Genomic DNA, 19,566 nt, shown 5'->3' on the forward strand with positions numbered 1-19,566 from the left:
TCGATCCTCAGAACCACATAAAAATAAATAAGTGAAATAAAGGTATTGTGCCCAATTACAACTAAAATAATAATAATAAATGTTTTAAAGTTCAAAGTACGGCTTAAACTCAATATATATTGCATTCCCACCATTATAAAGTTGAAAAACTAAGTTGAACCATCATTAGTATATGAAACTAGAAAGATGAGATGGGTGTGGTGGTGAATACCTATAATCCCAGCATCTTCAGAGACCAAGGCAGGAGGATTACAAGGTCAAAGTCAGCCTCAGCAACTGAGCAACCCTATTTAAAAATTTAAAAAAAAAAAAGTGCTGGGGATGTGGTTATAAAAAAAAAAATGCTGGGGATGTGGTTCAGTGGTTAAGAGGCTCTGGGTTCAATCTCTGTACCCAACAGCAACAACAAAGAAAAAAAACTAGAAAGATACATTAAAGCTTATCAGTGATTTTTTTCTTTCTTTTTTTTTTAAGACAGAGAGAATTTTTTAATATTTATTTTTTAGTTTTTCGGCAGACACAGCATCTTTGTTTGTATGTGCTGCTGAGGCTCGAACCCAGGCCGCACACATGCCAGGCAAGCGTGCTACTGCTTGAGCCACATCCCCAGCCCTTATCAGTTATTTCTCTGGTCAAGAATTGGAGAGTTAGATAATCTTTATTTTGGTTTATCTCTATTTACAAAATGTTTTTACAATAAAATCACATTACAAATGTAAGTAAAACAAAAATGAGAGTTTACAATGTCATTTATTGATAGTAACTAATAATCTAATAATTTGTTTAAAGTTACCAAGACAGAGAACAAGGTATCGCTCACACTCAACATAAAATCATTAGTTACTTCTTTACATAAAAACAGAAACTCTGAAACCTGTGGTAAATTTTTGCATCTTTTGAACAATATTTTCATAGAGATTATTTACCTATCCAAATTATGTTCTATTCCAATGAAGCTGAAGAATCCAAAAGGAGGTGTACTCAGTCTGCTACTCAGCAGTAATTGCAGTTTGGGTAAGTCACTTCATTTCCCTGACTTTTGGACTGATTATCTATGAAAGAAAGAAAGGGGGGGGGGAGTAGGGATAAAGAGAAAGAAAAGTAAAAAAGAAAAAAGAAAAAGAAATAACCTTACCAGTTTTTGTACAGATGAAAAGAATATACCATATATACTTTATAAAACTTTCTACAGCAGGTGGTTGGAATTTTAACTAATACCAGATCAAGTCCTTCAGTTCTCTGTTTGAGAATCTTCTCATTTTTCCTAGAGCTTCACAGACAAATTATTCTCTGTTTTTCAATCATTACAAAACTTGTGAGACATTACCAACCTAGGAAAATTGCTTTGCTCTCATTAAGGGGTTGGACCACGGCTCCTATGGTTTTAGAGATCTACCTTAAAGAAGGAATTTCATGTTGCTACTTGAAATCTTTTGAGAGACTGATTCAAGCTTCTGAATACATTTAATTGCCCCCGTACAGAAAGCTGCTAAGCCTGACAAAATAGTCAATAATAATACTCACGCTCATTTTAACTCTCTGGTCTTTCTGTAATCGTGCCCAAGGATCCAAAACTAAAGTCTTTCTGCTCCCTAGAGTGGTCAAAAAAGTCAGTTATTTTAGTCACTGAAATACCTTTTCCGTCTAGCTCCTTATGCCCTCCTTAATATAGAAACCACTTTTAAACCTGCTGACGATGAGATTTTATTTAACCCCCATTTCATCTGTTGAGTTCTGTCTCTGTCTCAAACAGCTTCATAAGACACCTGTTTCCTGTACATTATTAGAAGCCACAATTTACAACAGTCATCTTCAGTTATAAAAAATCATTTTCTTTTAAATAAAATTCTTTTCTACTTTTCACAAGCATAGGCCTTCCCTCAGGTCAGCTTTTGACAAATACTCATAAAATCATTATTAGCAAAACTGTAAGCATATTCACTTGGAAAGACCCATAAGATCCTAATTTTGGAATCTTGATCTTTTGGCATCTCTGAATTTGAAAGATGATCTGAGAGGTGAGCTTATAACAGTGTGTTCTAATCTTCTCTGGGTCTATGACACCATCATGAATGTACAAGGACACACTACGGGGTGCCCCCCTTTCCCACCCTGCCTGTCATCCACCAGCCCAGCCAATAGTTTCGATATCTCTTATTTGCTATCCTTAACACAGAGTGGACAAGAATAGCAACTGCAAAGGGGATCTGGACTCAAGTGTCTTTGTCTATTAAACTGTACTCCAATAGTCACAGCATTCACTATTTTTATTCTAATTACTTATTATAAATTATTGTATTTGCTGGGCATGGCAGCACACACCTGTAATTCCAGTGGCACGGGAGGCTGAGAAAGGAGGCTTGTGGGTTCAAAGCCAGCTTCAACAACAGTGAGGCCCTAAGCAACTCAGTGAGACCCTGTCTCTAAATAAAAAACAAAAAAGGGCTGGGGATGTGGCTCAGTTGTTGAGTGCCCTTGGGTTCAATCCCTGATACCCCAAAAATAGATAAATAAATAATAAATTGTTGTATTTGGGGCTGGGGTTGTGGCTCAGTAAGTAGAGTGTTTGCCTCGCATGCATGGGGCACTGGGTTCAATCCTCAGCACCACATAAATTAAAAAATAAAAATAAATAAAAGATATTGTGTCCATCTACAACTAAAAATTTTTTTTAAAAAAGCTTGTTGTATTTGCTTCCCCTTTAGACAATACATTCTGCCATTTTTTTCCCATTATCTAAGATAGTGCTCACTACAAAGTAGGTGCCAAGTAATCATTTATTAAATGAATGAATTCTTTCTATTATGGTTCCCATTTTCATCAACAAAATTAATCAGTCAAAAGAAGGTGGTAAAGAGGGTGGCTGTATGAATCAACCCCAGAAAACACAGTTCACCAGTGCTAGGCAAAGTTTGGGCTCTAGAATGTGAATAAAGACCCAGGTCACATGCAGTAAATATTTCCAAAACAACAAATGAGTGATATTCTAGTAAAATGCATTATGCTGGATCGATGTCAAGGAATCCGTCACACTCCTCTTATTTTAAATCCAAACAGGGGTTCCTGCCTTTGTTATCAACAATCTTACCTTAAGTGGGCTTCCAGAACCTCATATAATAGCCAAGGTACATCGAACACATGAGAGGTAAACTCTCCCAGGCAATTTATTCTTTTTATGTAAATATGATAATAGTGTAAGACATAGATAATTATTATGCCCATTTTACAAATTAGAAAATAAAACACCTATAAATCTAATAAATTGTCCAAGCTTCCATAACATATTAATAAGTACAACCAGAATTCAAATTCTTTTCTATTCAAATCCAGAGCCCAAGGTCTTACCTACAAACTCTACCTTTACCATTTAAAATTCAAGATTGGGGGCTGGGGATGTGGCTCAAGCGGTGGCACGCTCGCCTGGCATGCGTGCGGTCCCAGGTTCGATCCTCAGCACCACATACAAACAAAAATGTTGTGTCCACTGAAAACTAAAAAATAAATATTAAAAAATTCTCTCTCTCTCTCTCTCTCTCTCTCTCTCTCTCTCTCTCTCTCTCTCTCTTTCTCACTCTCTCTTTAAAAAAAAAATTCAAGATTGGGACTGGGGCTGGGGCTCAGCGGTAGCACATGGCCTGGCATGAGGCCCTGTGTTCGATTCTCAGCACTGTATGTAAATAATAGATAAATAAATAAAATAAAATTCAAGATTACTGGGCTTATTTTGGTTTAATTCTGTTATACTTACAGAACATACTTTGTATGATTTTCATTTCTAAGAATTTGCTGAGTTTTATTTTATGACCCAAGATACTATCTTGGTTAGTAGTCTTGGCACAACAAATTCTGTTGTCATTGGATGGAGTCTAATAAGTTGGTTGTTGGTGGATTGGTGGTTTTTATTAGAGCCAGGTATTTAAGGGCGTTTTGCTAATTTTTGCTCTATTTGTGCCATCAAGGACTGAGGTGAACCATGTATGGTGGCATGCACCTGAAATCCCAGCTACTCAAGAGGGTGAGGAGGGAGAATACTGAGTTCAAAGTCAGCCCTAGAAAATTAACAAGGTCTTGTCTCAAAACAAAACAGCCTGAGGACATAGCTCAGGGGTAGAACGCCCATGGGTTCAATCCTGGGTAGCACCCCCCAAAAAAATTGTTTTTAAAGGACAGAGTTTATACATTGCCTCTAAATTATTTTGGAATACAAATAAGCTCTTTATAAAAATCGGTGGTCAATTTCTAGCTTTAAAATTAATTTTATAGTCTCATTACTCTATCTTCATTTGAGTATTACAGCAGAAAGAAACCATAAGTTCTGACATATGCAGGAAAAAACAAAGTAGTGTCACTCCAGGTGCAGTGATACCCACCTGCAATCCCAGCAATTTAGGAGACTGAGGCAGGAGGATGGCAAGTTCAAAGCCAGCTTCACAAATTAGCCACACTCTAAGCAACTTGGCAAGACCTTGTCTCCAAATCAAAATAAAAAAGGGCTGGGGATGTAGCTCAATGGTTAAGTGCCCTGGGTTCAGTCCCCAGTGCCAAAAAAAATAAAATAATAAGTCAAACTCTGAGAAGAAGCAATGACATAGGGGGGAAAATCTCCCTTTAAGAAAGTAATCAGCTTCCATTAATGGGAAACAAGTCACTTGATAGTAGCTATTTTTTTTCCTAACACTTTGTTATATGGCTTGATGCTGATAAGACTAAAAGTTACGGACAAGCTATCACCTAAGGCAAAAAATATTCAGCCAACTCTATCTCTGCCACAAGAGTAATATTACCGCTCAGAGGAGTTTTAGATAAAGTGACCTGGGATGATGGCTGTGACTGGGGTGTAGAGTCAGGAAGCAGATCAGTGTCTTGCAGGGGATAGGGCTGATTTTGTGGGTGCAGGGCAATGTTCTGGAGCAGTGGGACTGTCCCATGGTTTTGTCATGGTGCACTTGTGTATGTTTGTCAGACCTGTAGAATGAGGATTACTGTACCTCAGCTGTACCTAAATAAAAACTATTTCAAGTGCCTAGGATATAGTAGGTAGTCAACAAGAGAAATACAGAAATTATTTTTAACTTCAAATACTGTGTATATTCTCAAAAATGGAATAAATGTGTGGTCTAATGCATACAGCTGAGTGTGTCTAAATTTGACACTCCATAACTTTTTTTTTTATGGTTCCAGATTGAACTCAGGGGTGAGCCACAACCCCCAGCCCTTTTTCATATTTTATTTAGAGACAGGGTCTTGCTGAGTTGCTCAGGGCCTCATTCAGTTGCTGGCTTTGAACTTATATGATTTTCCTGTCTCAGCCTCCCAAGCCACTAGGGTCATAGGTGGACGCCACTGCATATTTCAAAATACTCCATATTTTGAAAATTGACATGCTCAGTCTCATAAGAGTTTGGATATCTGTAAACCTTATTTCTGTCATTCCTCACTGATAGGATATTGGAATAGGATTCTAAAGGATTGTGGCCTGATAGGCTCTGCCAGTAGTCTCTAATATGGAAGTAGTAAAACTTCACACTCAGCAAAAATGTATTTAATAGGACATTTTTTTGATTGAGAAAAAAATAAACTAGAAGGCAAAAAGATACAGTCATGATAATCTCTGGATCACAGTCATACTGGCCAGGGACATTTGAATAAATTAAACATGATATTTCCCCACCATTCTTAGGGATTTTGAAGGACATGATTCCAGAGATATATATCTGTAGAGGCACTAGAACATGACATGTGTGTTGGCCACTGAAGCAGACAGCAATGGAAGAGGTTATATGGTGTGGGAAAATTTTGCAAAATAAAAGCTTTCAAATGTTATAAGTTCATTCACTGCAAATAATGGCAAAAAGTAAATGTTTCTCGAGTTCTTACATGTAACAGCAGGAACCTTACCAAATGTTTTACATTTATTACCCAGAAAAATCTATTGTATTGTTGCCTCCATTTTACAGATAAGAAAGTTGAGGCAAGTCTGTGATTCAGGAGGCTGAGGCAGGAGGATCACAAGTTCAGCAATTTAGCAAGACCCTGTCTCAAAAATAAAAAATAAAAAAGCAGCTAAGGATGTAGCTCAGAGGTTAAGTGCCTGTGGGTTTAATCCCTGCTACCAATAGGAAGGAAGGAAGGAAGGAAGGAAGGAAGGAAGGAAGGAAGGAAGGAAGGAAGGAAGGAAGGAAGGAAGGAAGGAAGGAAAAGAGAGAGAAAGTAAAGAAAGGAGGTTGAGTTATTTGCCCCACACTATTAAAGTGTGGCAGAGCTGGAATTTGAGTCCAGTCCCAAATTTTCCTGCTTCTAACCACTACCCTATGATGATATTTGTCAGTGGAAATGCTTTTGGTCATGTCTTCTGATAGCACTATAGTATTTACTGAAGAAAACTATTTCTTTATTTAATATTGTAAAAAGACCTTTGAAGGATGGCAGGGCAGATGGATTAATATTCAAAGTGTTTTAGATTATTAAATAAGTGCCCAAGCTTTTGCATGTGTAGTCTGAGGTTTAAATTAAATATGGATATTTCTTTCTTTCTTTCTTTCTTTCTTTCTTTTTTTTTAAGCAAATAGAAAAACATCATGGAGGATACTGGCAGCAAGGACTGCACTCACAACCTTCACACAGGGTACTTTGACCTTGCCTGAAACAGACAGGACCAGGCAGTAACCAAGGGTTGGAAAACTGTGCCTTGTAAAAATGGGATTGAACAAATCAGAGCCTTGAAAGATGGCTGAGCAAATATTAAGGTCAAGAACCCTATATGAGTCTTATTCTAAGTTCAATCCGACTCCTGAAAATCGAACTCTTTATTTCTTAAGCCTGACAATGATCCTACACTTTTCGAGACCAATTCATGAAATGATAATGTGTCATGAGCCACCAGGACACAAGAGTCTTTATTATTCGATGGTTCAACTTTGATGAAAGAAAAGTTCTGAAGAATCAAGGTTACTCTCCTTTGTTCAAGAAAAATCGAGTTTATTTCAGAAACTGTACTTTCTCTGTTAAAAGGACCATGTTAAATTTGAGCTCACAATCATTCAATAAAATTGTTTTCACCTTTCTAGAAGGTAAAAAACTAAAGTCTACAGTTATTTCATTCCTGGCCTAATAACACTCACTTTGGCTCTTAAATATATGCAGCTTAAATATCTCCTTCATACTACTCTTTAATTGCTTTGTCTTTTTTGATCTTTCTTAAGCTCTGTATGGGAAGAAAGAATCACATACTTTTTCTGTGACATTATAAATAATCACATTAAGTGGAATAAGTTGACTATAAACAGTTGAAATTAAATTTTACTACAGATTACTTGCAAAATAGTTTTGTTTTTTAAGATATTTTTGCATTTAGGAGCAACAGATGCCAGTTTGTGAACCTGTTGTTATGCCAAGTTGGAAAGAACTGTATTTGCTTCTATTGCATAAGTTTATCTTTTAAGTTAAATAAATTAGCAATCCTAAACTTGAAACTATAAATATGCATAAACAGTTACAAATTTCAAAAATTAATTTCCTTACCTAAAGGCTTAAAAAGAGCATGCTTATTCGTGATATTGAACCAGAAATTTATTTTGAAGCTGTTGATGATATTAGCAAGATAAATTTGTTACATCCATATATTAATATATTTTGTCAAGCAATATTACTATTTACTATCACACTGTTTTTTTTTTTTGGGGGGGGGGCACTGGGAATAGAACCCAAGAGCGCGCTTTACCACTGAGCTGCATCCTCAGTCCTTTTTATTTAGTTAGTTAGTTAGTTTTAGTTTTAGTTTAAGAAAGGGCCTCACCAAGTTACAGAGACTGACCTCAAATTTGTGATCCTCCTGCCTCAGTCCTGGTATTATAACTGTGAGTCACCATACCCGGTATTATGTTGATTTCACAATTCTATAAGATAAACAAAACAAAAACTATTACTTTTTAAAAAAAATCACATTAACTTTTATCTGATTTACCAAAGTAGAATAGATTTCTTGCAAATAGCATAGCTAATAGAAAGAAGGAAAAACTTGGGAGATTTTTCTCCCACATTTCACTGAAGAAGAAATTGAGAGTCAGATTCAATGACGCTATCAGTTAGAAACTGGCAGAGTTGGAGTTGAAAGCCAGCCTGACTCCAAGAGTTCCGAGTTATTCTTTCAAAAATATCTAGTGTGGGCTGGGTGTAGTAGTGCATGCCTATAACTCCAACAACTATGCTTGAGGCTGAGGCAGGAGGATTCCAAGTTCAAGGCCAGCCTCAGCAACTTTGCAAGGCTTTAAGCAACTTAGTGAGACCCTACCCCAAAATAAAAAATAAAAAGGGGCTTGGGATGTGGCTCAGTGGTTAAGCACCCCTGGGTTCAATCACCAGCACCAGGGGGAAAAAAAAAAAATATATATATATATATATATATATATATATATATATATATATATATTACTTAGTGTGAGCCAACTTGGTGTCAAACTTTCCTTACAAAATCCACAATACTATGGTGTTCCCTAACAAACAGAAGAAAAGACACAGACTTTTACAACTGAAAACATCCATGGGAATCTAGATCTGGAGAAAGTCATATGGATTTCTTTAATCTTAAGGGAATGTTTAACTCACTACATAAGGCAGAATCTTTCTTCCCAAAATTCTGGTTAAATTAACTGATGGTTCCTTGAACTCAACTCGATTTACTGCTAGTTGGAGGCCTGATCACTGCTGTGGATTGTAGCTACCTGAGGCCATAAATGCTCATGCTTATTTTGTAGGATGTGAACTTTAACTTGTACAGCTACTAGCATGAAGGGATAGATGTAGGCCAGTTTAGTAAACTATTAAAAACTATTTTGAAAAACTTAACCTTGCCCTTGACACTGGTGAGATGATTATTGTTAAACTATTCTTAACAGTTTTTTAGAAAACTGACCTTTAGTGAGTTGACCTACAAACATCAACTTTATAATAAAGGGCTTCCAAGTTAGAAATTTCTTTAATATCTGCAACTGAAGTCATACATACAGTCTATACTGGTTTTCTGGGGCTGCTGGGTCAATGTAACTCAAACTGGGTGGTTAAAAACCATAGAAACTTATTGTTTCACAGTTTTGGTGCCTAAGTCTCAACTCAAGGTGTTAGTAGAATGGGTTCACATTCTGAGATGATGAGGATCAGAACTTCAAGGCATCATTATTGTGGGGTATGAAGGTTAATTTTATGTATCATCTTGAAGATTGTTTTAGTATGAGAATAACACTTAAATTAGTAAATTTTGCATAAAGCAGATTGCTCTTCCGAACGTGATTGAGGCTCATCCAATCACTTAATGGAACAACAGACTGAAGGAATTTTCCAGGAGACAGCCTTCAAATTTTATCTGCACCATCAAGTACTTCAGGTCTCCAGCCTGCTGGCCCACACTTGAAATTTTGGACTTGGACACCTACATAATTGCATGAACCAATTACTTATATAAAATTATAAACAGACCGGTGGAGTGGTACACACCTGAGATTCCACGAAGGAGGAGCACAAGTTCAAGGCTTTCCTAGACAACTAAATAAGACCGTGCCTCAAAATAAAAAATAAAAACGACTGAGATGTAGCTCCAGGGTAAAGCACCCCTGGGTTCAATTCCCAATACCAAAATCAATAAGTCATAAACACCACACACACACACACACACACACACACACACACACACACACACACACTATTTGTTCTGTTTCTCCAAAGAACCCTGGCAAATCCAGAGGAGGACACAATTCAACTGGTAACGCCATCTTAAGGACACTCTAGTAAGACTGAAAAGAAATATACATCGTAGAACTTTAAAACCTGCGCTCTGTTGCCACAGCACATCTTCTGTGGTGTGTTATAAACTAATATCTTTTTGTAAATCCTGTAATCATCTTCTGAATGATGGAATTATGTTGCAAATTGACTTACAAGTATCAAACAGATGTCTTTGAAATACACCATAAATTTTGAGGCCCTGTTTTGGAATTTTTTTAATTATAACATTCTGGAAACCTCAAAAATTGGAAAGAGCTGTGGTTTTTCTGAGCCTCTTAGAGACTCCACACAGTAGTTCCTTCTGCACCTTGAACCTCTCCCATTTGCTTCCTATTGCCAAGATATTCTTGCTACTTCCTTTTACATTCTTCTACTTTCTCTCCACCAGCTCATGTTTACCACCTGTTTTAAGACATCTTCCCAAATAAACTGTAAACTAACTTAACCATTGTCTAATTAATTACGTATTTAACCTGTGCTAGTATAAGAAAATTCTCTTTGTCCTCCATTCCACACTATATTTCCAAGCTTCCTATATGGTTAAGTGTGTTTTGTGACAAAGTTCTCTGCCAAGGCCTGTAGGTCAGATTAAGGAAGAATTGGATTCTAAAGGATGATGGGAAACTACTTTAGCATGTGGAGCAGGTGAGTGATATGATTCCATTTTTCTTGGAAAAATTGGACTGAGTGATCTGTAAAGAATGAATTAAGGAAGGCAACAATTTTGGATGCAGGAAGAAAAAAATAGGAAGATTAATTATTAATCCAGATAAGAGGATTGTAGCATCACCTGGAATTGTAGCAATTGAGACTGAAAAAGAAAAAGAAATCCTTGGTAATGAGCTAGATATGAGGAATGGGGGGCAAAGAAGGTATCAGTCATGCCAGATATAAAAAGATATCTGATCAACCTCACTCATACTAACATAAATGTAGATGTGATCTATAATGAGATAACAATTCTCACCTATTTTGGGGAAAAGAATCCAAAATCTTGAGAATATGCTCTGATAGTAAGATTCAGGGAAACACTCTTGTATAATTTTAGTGATAAGTGCCAAATGATACAGCTTTTTTGGAAAATAATTTCACAGTATCACATTTATCCTTTGACTCAATAATTCCACATTTGAGATTCTGAGCCAACAATACATTGGCAATGACTGAAAACTGACACATGTACAAAACTATTCATCAAAGAAATATTTGTAATAGCAACCAAGTGAAAATACTAGAGCTGGCTTCTCTCCACTTGTGAGAACCAGCCGTGAAACTGTCAGTAATTTAGCAAGCTGGTTGTTAAAACACAGCCGGCATTGGAAATTAAATTACATAAACTTATAACAATTAAATAATATTAAAAGCAAAAGTAATAAGCATTCAAAATTCCTCATTTCCTAATTGATTTACTAGGCTTTATTAAGCATAGTAAGGTAATCTACATGTATTGTATTTGAAGGATGTGCCACTGTACATCACTCCCCAACTTCACCTCAGGGGCATCATGGTAGGAGCTTGAAATCAGCCATGGTGGGAATGTTTATACCACAGAAATTTGCAAATACTCCAAATCAGGACTTTTTCCTTTGTAGAGAGCTGGTTGTGGAACACTGATCAGCGCACACCGGGGAACAAAGCAAACATCCGTCAGAAAGTGTTCTGGTTGAATAGCATGATGTAGCCACTCAATTAAGTGTTAGGAAACTATAAAAGGAAATAAAGCTGTTATTATACACTGCTATAAAAGTGATCTCCACGATATACAAGTAAATGAAAAGAACAAGTTCAAGGACTGTTATGGTTACCATTTTTTTAAGTTTTTTATTATTTTTTTTTAATGGAAAGCTTAAAAAAAAAAAGGTTTTTAAATGACCATATACAGAGAGAGAGGATAAACTGTGAGAAGATAGGGACAGATAAAGTGAAAGAACTGAGTATTTTGTCTTTCCTATGTGGTAGGTACTGGAGGGTAACCAAAATTTGTGAGCAGAGTCTCTGTACAAAAATATTTCAGCTAATACATGAAACGGTTATAAAAAGAATATTAACATTTCATAACAATTAATGGTATAACGGGCCTACTCTAAACAATGGCCATAAACAGATATTAATATCACAAATAAAGAGAGGACAACCAGACCTCTGTGCTTCCTGATGAAAATGCTCAACATTTCCCATGCAGAAATCTTGTCAAAGAATAACCTAAAAAAAAAAAAAAAAAAAACCAAGCCAAGACTTTAACTCTAAGGACCACTTCACAGGAAACTCTAGGGACTGAGAAAAACTACAAGGAGAATGACTCTTTCTTCAACAAAAATGTTTAGGGAGGGAAGATTCAGAATGAGAAGGATGAAGAGGAACAAAAGTTTATCAATCATTGCCACTTGGGGTTCTAATTGAAATCAACAGCAAATAAAGTACAATTTTGAAGCAATTCACGATATTTTGGTAAAGGTTTTAAGTGTCTTTAAAAAATGAAAAAATAAAAGTAATGATTTTATAGATAACATAAAAAAATATATATGTATAATATGGTGTTTGGGATTCACTTCCAAAAACTCTCTAGTTTGGGCATGGCAATATAAATAAAACAAGATCAACTATGCTAATTGCTGAAAACAGGTTTTTTTTTCCCCTCTTTTAAAAAAATATTTTATGAAGTTTTCATATTGGAATGATTTGAGGATCAAGTTAGGAATGGGAAAGAGATCTACAAAAAGGTAGATTAACAACTTTCACTTCTAAACACAATTTGAAGTATGTGATTATAGATTACAAATTTAGGATTTTCAGCCTATGTAATTCATGCATTTACTTAGGAAATAAAAATATTTTTAATGGAGAATTAAAACATTCTGAAACCTGGTGTGGTGGTACATGCCTGTAATCCCAGCAGCTCGGGAGGCTGAGACAGGAGTTCAAAACCAGCCCCAGCAACTTAGTGAAGCACTAAGCAACTTAGTGAGACCCTGTATCAAAGTAAAAATAAAAAGTGGCTCAGGGGTTGAGCACCCCTGGGTTCAATTTCTAGTACTAAAATCAAACAAACATACTGAATGCCTGTTATGTACCAAATACTAATCTAACTTCCTTAAATGTTATTTACTTAACCTTCATAATAACCCCATGAAGTACTTTTATTTTTTATTTCTCTCTTTTTTTTTTTTAATTAGGAAAGGAACGCACATGAAGTTAAAGTTTTGTCTATACGGAGTTCAAACATTATAGTCAGGATTTGAATCCATGAAGTCTGGCTCTGTGAAATCAAGACAGCCCCAAGACTGCAACCAATAGAGCTCTATCCATAGATACAGATAACTTAATGCATAAAAGGAAAGACAGAAGAGAACCCTGAAAATAAAGAAGCAAAAAAGAAAGAGTTGAGACAAGCATAAATAAAAACAACAACAAAAGAGCACACTCAAGAAAGAAGGAGTGGCCAGTGGCATTGAAGGGTATTGAGAAGTTCAGGAAAACACATACTGAAATTAATTCTATCACTGGTATCACTCAGTCATGACCCACCTCACAGTTTTATTTCCTTCACAATCCTTTACTCTACAATAACACCGTATGATTGATTCTCGATTGATAAATAAAAAAAATTTATAATAGCTTCTACTATAACACATCTTGCCTTAAAATACATGAAATACACAAAGCCAGACATTCAAAATATAATTTAGAGAGGATTTTTCTGTAGTTAATAATAGAATTCGTTAGGATGGATAGGATTTATCTTAGGATTCTTTTATGTAAGGATTTCTGCTAATGCATTTAAAATATTATTCAATTTTCCAATCTGTCAGACAAGAAATTTTGAAGACAAATTTGCTGTATACCTGTACTATGATTTTCATACATTCCAGTGTTTGCTAAGATTACGGAGAATTTAAACTTTCAGGAAGAATGAAGCTTAAGGATTGTTAAAGAAAAACGATTAGCTTTTCCTACCACTCAAAGATTATCTTCTTTAAATTTTCAATCTTATTTTCAGTTTCAGTGAATAAATTGTTGGCACTTACGTTCTTCAGTTCTGAGGGAGAAGCTTCAACTTCTCAAGAAATTTGTTTTTGATAAGGATAGGAGCAAAGAACTTCATTTTCATCTGCAAATGTGCAGCTCTTAAGAAATTTTCAAGCACCAGATACATCACCATGGTGAGAAATGAATCGAGATTTTCCTATCAAAGAATCTATTTGTATCACTGGCATAATATTACTTTATATTTTAACTTTTGTAAGAGAACCACATCCTATGTAAAGTGTTTTGGGCCTGAATTTTAAAAACCTTTATGATAATATCAGAAAGACACTTACTTTCATATCTATTGTTTGATTTAAAATGTTGGCCTTGGATTGGGGGTGTAGCTCAGTGGCAGAACATTTACCTAGCATGTTCAAGGGCCCTGGGTTTGATTCCCAACACTGAAAAAAATTCTTACTGTCAAATGCTGGACAAAAGATCAAGACACAGTTATCAGCAGACTGCCTCTAATTTAAAATTTTTAAAAAAATGAATAGAGGAAAAAGGTGGAATGCTTGACATTAGCTGCATGATCTGAGGAAGCCTGTAAAAAATCACTATGCTAATTGTCTGTCTTAGAATCTACCACAAAAAAAAAAAAATAGCTACATTAGAGCTGCTAACCATAGGTTCATCATTCAGCACAGCTACTATTACACAGTTTGTGTTCAGTAAATCATTGGGAACCAACAAATCTGTAAAATAAATGAAAAATAAATGAAAGCTATGTTTGCGATAGTATTGAGATGCAGAGGGCAGTGTGTTCAATAATAATAGACAAATCGAACCAGGCACTGTTCCACGTGTCTGTAATCCCAGCAATTCTGGAGGCTAAAGCAAGAGGATAGCAACTTTGAGGCCAGCTTCAGCAATTTAGTGAGACCTTCAGCAATTTAGCAAGATCCTGTCTCAAAATAAGAAAAAATAAAAAGTCTGACAATGTACCTCATTGGTAAAGCTCCCCTGGGTTCAATCCCCAGTACCAAATTAAAATAAAGAAAGTAACAATACCCTATTGTTTTAAATGGTTATCATGTTCCCAGCATTACAAATAACTCTAATAGCTAAATTTCACTAATGCCTGTCATGTGCTCTACTCCTTATCAGACCAATCCTAATAGAAGACTCAAGAGTCAGCATTATTATCATGATCCCTCATCATTCTGACTTCTTTCATTCTTTTTTTTTATATATATACTAGTATTGAGCCCAGTAACTCTTCCACTGAGTTACATCACCAGTCCTTTGCCTTAAATTTTAAGATAGGGTCTTACTAAGATGCTTAGTAAGTTGTTTAGGCTAGTTTTTAACTTGTAATCCTCCTGCCTCAGCCTCCTGAGCTGCTGGGATAATAGGCTTGCACCACTGCACCCAGTTTTCTTTATTTTTGTGTACAATGAAGCACAGAGAAGTTAAATAACTTGCCCATAACCACACAGGTGGTAGGTAGTAGTTTCAGGCTTGGAATCATTCAAAAACAGCACTGTTAACCCCTAGGCTGTTATACGCTCTATAAATGGCTAGAAAAAATCTCCATTTACTGCATTTATTAAAATCCTTCCAGTTTCTCCCCAAATCCTTTGGGCTTTTGTTATTACTAAATTCTTTCAAGGGTGTCTATAGAGTCTGTTTCAACTACCAGCAGCTTCATCCGTCATTTCTGGAAGATATTTATCTTTTAAATTCCTTGGTTTTCAGGGCTAAGTAGTTGCATAGAGATCTGAGTAAGATAGTGTTCAAGTACATGGACTTTATCTTTAGTCCAGATTAAAATTCTGACCTTTCCCCTATACCAAGAATTTCTTAAGGGTCTGTTTATTATTGTCCCACTTGGGGAAAGAGTCAAATATAGTTAGAAGAGAGCAGTTATGTGCTGCTTACTGGTACCAACTACATTAGCTCAAGTTCCCTCTGCTTTTACATCTTGCCTCAGTCATTAAGTAGGTCCCTCTTCTAATGAGTGGACCTCAGTGTCAATAATTCTTTACTCCTGATGAAACAATTCTGTGTCAAAGGGAGCAGTGAGAAGCTGACCCGTTCTTCTGACAACTAAAAGAGAGAAGTCAAGACCATTACAATCTTAAACTCTCGTCCAGAAATTCTCAAAATGCAATCTGCATTCTCCTGGGGTCTCCAAGCTCCCTTTTAAAAGTCTGCAAGAACAAAGCTATTTTTATAATAAATTTAAGATGTTAGTTTTTTTCTTCACTGTGTTAATAATTACCAATGGTGTAAAATCAACGGGCGGGAGGAGTGGTCCTTAGGAAGATTCAAGGACTGATATCAAACTACATTGGTAGTTATCACACACTTCACCATCAGACAGGCACATCAAAAATAAAATGCCAGTTTCTTTTTTTCTTTTTGACACCCAGATGTCCCCCTGGTGGCAGTTCCACCCCCATGGTCCTCCCTTGCAGGGGCCTTGAGGGTCACACGTGGAGGTTTTCCTTAGGGGACACAGGCCATTCTTTCTTTCTTTTTAAAAAAAAAAATATTTATTTTTTAGTTGTAGTTATTTTATTTATATGTGGTGCTGAGAATTGAACCCAGGGCCCCGCAGCACATGCCAGGCAAGCGCTCTACCACTGAGTAACAACAAGAGCCCTAAAATGCCAGTTTCATTCAAGAATGTCTTTTATAGCCAGGAACATTGACACACACCTATAATTTCAGTGACCTGGGAGGCTGAAGCAACAGGAATGCAAGTTTGAGGTCAGTCTCAGCAATTTAGTGAGGCCCTAAGCAACTTAGTGAGATCTTACCTCAAAATAAAAAATAAAAAAAGGGCTGGGGATGTATCTTGGTGGCAAAGCATCCCTGAGTTCAATCTGCAGTTCCACCCCACACCCCACCCCCTGCCCCTGCCAAAAAAAAGAAAAAGAGTAAGAAAAAAAAGCAATAAAAATATTACTTTTATAAATCTAGATCCTTGAGTACATGTCTTATTAGCATTCTGCATAATGAAATGAAAAGTGTTCATGAAACACTATTGCTGCATATTGAAGTAACATGGTTGTCTCTGGGGAAAAAAATGGCACAATTGAGTTAGAGGGGGAATCAACCTGTTTTCATGGAACATTATTTTTGCTTGAGAAAAAGACCAGTAAACAAACGTGGATTTCTCACATCAAGTATTTGGCAGACCTTTTTATATTTATAGGTAAACAAAAAGAAAGGGTATTTATTGCCTAAAATAAAATTTGAACCTGTAAGATAAAAAGTAACATATTTGGAAGACTTTAATCTGTCATCATGAATTTGTTTTTTTTTTTTTTTCTTTTTTTTCTTCACATTTACAGGTTTTCCTGACAGGATTGGTGGTGGTTTTAACAAAAAGATCTCTTGGTATAGTAATAATGAAATGAATCAGCATTCAGAAAAATCAAACTAAGTCAGTGAACCAACTTTTTTTCAATAATAAATGAATGATATTACAAAATCATGCATGAGTAAAAGATCCATTCAGTTTGAAAAATATCAGTGAATTTTGGCATAATCCTATAGAAAAAAATTATTTATATGGTTTCAGATTCCACATTACAATTAACCTTTAAAAATTCAGCACAGAGTTGGGTGAGATGGCACATACCCAAAATTCCAGCTGCTTTGGAGACTGAGGTAGGAGAATCCCAAGCTCAAAATTTAAAAATTTTAAAAAGGTCTGGGGATATAGCTCAGTGGTAGAGTGCCCCTGGATTCAATCTCCAGTATCAAACTAGCATTTGTTGATGTTTGGAGAATTGCCTAATACCAGAAATGGATTGGCAAGGGTCTAAATTAGAAACTTGATTTCTAAATTTCTTCTTCCTAAGAAAATGTTTCTAATAATGTTACCCCCATATTGGTGGTATTTAGTTTCTGAAGAACATGATCCCCTCTAAATCCCAATCATCAGAGCTTAAAATTTAGAAAGAATCCATATACAAAATAGTTTCCATTTAGTGATAAAATATTTTTAAGACTTCTACATGTAATGCTGATATTTTAAGCACCCATTGACAAACCACTACAAGTAATTATATTCAGTCTACAGGCAGTGTGTGGCATGCATTTTGATTCAGGATACCCCTCCCAAGGATTGAAATACCACAAACTGGAATTTAAAGATCTCATTCTAAACCTTTGAAGGTGCTAATAACAGGGGGTAGCACTCAAATTCAGACTTACACAGAAGGCAACATTTGTCTCATCAGCTGTGAAGAAATCTGATATGTGTGAACGTGTGTGTGTGTGTGTGTGTGTGTGTGTGTGTGTGTGTATGAGAGAGAGAATTTTCTCAACAAGAGCCTGTCTGGTGTCTTTTCCAAACTCTTGCAGTTTGGGACTATGGAAAAAAATGAGACTCTGTCTGGGCTCTTTTGTGAAGCAGTACTACATCATATTATTCCATTGCCAAACTAAACCTGAAATTGTAGCAGGCAGGAGACACAAAGGAAAAAGAAATGGCTATATGTAAATACAAAGTATGGCATTTAGAATTAGAGAATTTCTGATTCAGTAGAAGTTTTACATACCATACAATTAATCCTTCCTTTTCAAAGATGAGGAAACTGTGGCCCAGAAAAAAATTGAGTCTCCTGCTCCAGTTTTTACAGTGAATTAATGTGAAAGATAGGACTGAAAAACCACAGGCTTTTCTCTATACCACAACTTGATGATCTAATTGCTTTTTTCCTTGATTGTCAGTTCCCTATCACTAAACCTAGATTGAGGTTTTCCTAACCACAACCAAAAAGACACAGCATGCTAAAGAACTGGTTAAATAGAATCAAGGAACCCTATTTACTTTTTTAAAAAATGAAAGAAACTTTTGTTAAATGCTAAAAAGTTCATGATAGTCTAGTCAGTTTATACAAGTTCTTAGGTTTCAATTACAGAAAAACATTATTGCCAAAGTCCACCAGTACTATCCTAATTTATCAGATTACTTCCTTAGAAAGAGTGCTTTTGATCTGCTCTTCTGAAAAAGAACAAATGTGTGGACTTCAATGCTTAATAAAATTGAAAGCTTCTCTCTGGGGTAACTGAAATTTTTATCAAAGGGGCGATAGACCTGGTTACAGCTGCAACAAAGAAGTGCCATATAAAGCCAAGTGGAAAGAAGTTATACATCATTGGTGATACAGGGCCATTGAACATGGTCATATTAATTGGAATCTATTGCACAGGACATTCCACTACATGCTGGGCAAATGACCCTGAAAGTTTTGAGTCTCTCTGGTGTATAAAAAAAAGTTCAGATGTAAAAATAATCACACGGATGGCAGATTCTCTATCCTTGAATGGACATAGCTACCCTGAGATCTGGGTGGCTACAAAATTTCTTTTTTAAATAATGCCCTTTGAGTGAGTCCCCACATATGCATCTTCTTTTACCACCATTTGAAAACTTGTCTTCTAATAATTTCACACAGAGCTTTCAGGGTAGCAACATTCAAAAGAATGAAACTAATGAAACACAGCAACTTTTACACTTTTTACTTTTGTGCTTTGGGAAAATTCCGATTAAAAGATACGCAGAAGTTCAAATTGGAATTTCTTTATTACCCTCAAAATGAATAACTCCCAATTCAATAGAAAAATTACAGATTTTTGAAAGCTGAGGTAGTACAAAACATGGTTCAGGTATATCAGGATTCAAACCTTATGCACTTGTGATTTAAATTCCTGTATCTTTAGATGCTGGTATTGTTCTTGATTTCAGGTTATGTGTAAAGAGCAATCACTGTGTTTGTTTTCTAGGCAAAGGCTATTCATGAG

General features: G+C 35.9%; 1 long non-coding RNA gene across 7 annotated transcripts in view; it reads right to left on the reverse strand.

Moving 5' to 3' along the window:
* Positions 1 to 19,566, reverse strand: part of LOC113178735 (uncharacterized) — an 84,849-nt gene that overhangs the window by 51,397 nt on the left and 13,886 nt on the right. For 3 of the 7 annotated variants that reach the window (XR_013343268.1, XR_013343270.1, XR_013343271.1), the window contains exons 2-5: positions 7,814 to 7,895; positions 3,346 to 3,491; positions 1,525 to 1,592; positions 927 to 1,052 (exon numbers count right to left, since the gene is read on the reverse strand). This is a non-coding gene — a long non-coding RNA (uncharacterized LOC113178735). Of the gene's footprint in view, positions 1 to 211; positions 287 to 906; positions 1,053 to 1,524; positions 1,593 to 3,345; positions 3,492 to 7,813; positions 7,896 to 19,566 lie in introns of those variants that run through there. The other 4 variants (XR_013343269.1, XR_013343267.1, XR_013343272.1 and 1 more) reach the window with 3 other exon arrangements.

This window comes from Urocitellus parryii, chromosome 2, assembly GCF_045843805.1.
Source record: "Urocitellus parryii isolate mUroPar1 chromosome 2, mUroPar1.hap1, whole genome shotgun sequence".
Lineage (NCBI taxonomy): Eukaryota > Metazoa > Chordata > Mammalia > Rodentia > Sciuridae > Urocitellus > Urocitellus parryii.